We start from the raw sequence: 2945 nt of genomic DNA on the forward strand, positions 1-2945 counted from the left end.
CAAACTGGAGATTTACCTCCTCCCTTCTCTTGTCTGACATGTATAGTCTAGAAATCAGCTGTTTCGTTTTATGTTAGGGAGTTGAAAACAAAATGTGAAAATGCACAGAGTGAACTGAATTTAAAGAGATAAAAAGCTTTGGGAAGCGCAGCCATTCACAATTTCGCAGACCTATTTGAAGGATGTGTCTGGAATTCAAGTTAACCCAGCACGAAAATACCAGCTCCTATTCTCACCTAGGGTTGCCATTTCACAAGCCTAGTACTCCAGTTCACAACCTAGTTAAGCTACAGTACCTGGATTTAACCCCACTGGCATCACATGATACGTTTCTTTACATTTATCACTGTTACATTTAAAACTATGTCCATAGCAGGATTGAAAACCAAAAGCCAAATCAAGGAGTACTGTTTTTAAAATTAATGCATACTTCGCATATTCTCAGATATGCAAATAAACATATTATTTTTCCCACATTTCATGTCAAACATTTGGAAACATGCCATATATCTGCCATATATCTATATTTATATCTATATCTATACACACAGTGGTACCTCGGGTTACATATGCTTCAGGTTACAGACTCGGCTAACCCAGAAATATTACCTTGGGTTAAGAACGTTGCTTCAGGTTGAGAACAGAAATTGTGTTCCGACGGTGCGGCGGCAGCGGGAGGCCCTATTAGTTACAGTGGTGCTTCAGGTTAAGAACAGTTTCAGGTTAAGAACGGACCTCCAGAACGAATTAAGTTCTTAACCTGAGGTACCACTGTATACATATATCACTATCTATATATCTAATCTCTGTATATATATCCATATATATATCCCTTACTTCAAGGAGGCACAGTGGGGCATGAGGATTTTTTTAATTCAAAAAGATCACCATCTTTTTAATTCCATCAAATGTATTAATTCTCATCTATCATCACATTGTTGTTGTTTAGTCGTTTAGTCATGTCCGACTCTTCATGACCCCATGGACCAGAGCACGCCAGGCACTTCTGTCTTCCACTGCCTCCCGCATCATCACATTAATCACCTTTTTTGATCAGCACTGCTTTCTGATAAGCCTAAGAATCAGGACAGCTGTATTAGTAGTCCCAATTGTCAGCATCAGCCCCATTGCACCTGTGCTGAGGGAACTGCACTATTTGTTGATCACCTATCAGGCTATGCGCAAGGCCTTGTTACTAATATATAAAGTGATGAACAACTTGAGACCAGGTTACCTGAAAGACTGCCAGCCCCTGTATAGACCGGTTAGATTACTCAGGTAAATTTTACTCATAACACTGCACCTTAAAGCAGTGTTTCCCAACCTTTTTTGGGCAAAGGCACACTTGTTTGATGAAAAAAATCTCGAGGCACACCACCATTACAGCCCCGTGACGTCAGCGCGCAGCGTCACGCCGGGAGGGACGCACGAAAGTGTAAGTTTCAATTTTTTTCCCTCCCCCTTGCCGGGGAACCTCCAAGCTTTGGGGGTGGGGGGGGAGGAGGCAGCAAAGCGAGGCAGGAAGGAGAGCGCGGCTTGGCTGGGTGAGCTTTGGCAGGGGCAGGGAATGAGAGCCGCGAGGCGGGCGCTGCGGACGGAGGCGCTGCCCGCCAAGCTCGCAGGCAGCCAGGCAGGCAGACGGCGAGAGCCCAGCGCTGGGCGGCCTCTCCTCGCCGCCGCCGCCCCGCCTCTCGCCGCCCAACTCGCCCGCCTCCCTCCAGGCAACATCTCGCGGCACACCAGGCAACATCTCGCGGCACACTAGTGTGCCGCGGAACAGTGGTTGGGAAACACTGCCTTAAAGAACATCACAGGGCAGTGACCGAAAACCCATTTTCCCAAAACCCATTTTCTACTATTGACCCTACACCATGAAATACCTTCCCATCCCCTGCCATACATAGAACATAATCTATTAACTGCTTCGGCCATCTTGAGAAGAAGACAACATATCTTGGGAAGAAGACAACATTATCTTTTTGCCTGGGATTTCTCTGACCCAATAAGATTGGGCTCTTGCTATTGCTGAATTCCTGTTTACACCTGTTGCTCTTTTTAATCAGTTTTATTTACTGGTTTTATGATACTTGGTTTTAGTGTTAATATTTACAAATCTTCAAGTGGTATAGGAAGTGATTTAGAAATGCTTAAAAATAAATAAATATCATAATAATCAGCACCCTTCATATTTTCGGAGGTTCAAAGCACATCACCACATGCACTGTCCTGGCCATTTTTACAATCGCGCTGTAAGGCAGGTCTGTATTATCGCTATCACCATGTTGCAGAGTTGGGATTCAGTTTGAGACTCGCCTTAGGCCACTTTGGGAATTTACAGTTGATGTGATGTCTTCCTGACAGGCAACTCACGCTCTAACCATGGCAGTGCCCCAGCTTTCAAAAACGAATTGGCCCTCATGTTTGAATATGCCTGAAACATACATCAGGCTTGACTGCTGATACAATAATTTAGGATTCTGAAGAGCCAACAGACTGGAAATTAGTATCTCTATATTGCTGAGGTGATGTAGTCTGCATAAATGGTATTATTTAATGGGCATACTTTAAGCAGCTTTCCGTAAGGAGAAAACTTCATGCCAAATAAACTGTTTGGCTTAGATGGAGTCATTATATATAAAACTGAGAAGCTGAAGGGCTACTGAAAATTTAGTCTGAATACTTGAAAGTCAGATAGTTCTGCAAAATCCCCAACCAATAGTACAAAACATGCAGTATTAGTATTATGATTATGATTATTATTGTCCGCCCCATCTGGCTGAAGTGAGTCTTCAATAAAATTGTCCTCAATGGAATTACATTGGACCTTCAAACTGTCACATGGGTTCCAAGCACATAATCAGTAGAATGGAAATGTGGAAAGAGACCCGCTAAAAATTAACCAACAAACACAGAGTACAGTATTCTAAGAATGCACCTGAAGAACC

The sequence above is a fragment of the Podarcis bocagei genome (assembly GCF_964188305.1).
Source record: "Podarcis bocagei genome assembly, chromosome: 5".
NCBI lineage: Eukaryota > Metazoa > Chordata > Lepidosauria > Squamata > Lacertidae > Podarcis > Podarcis bocagei.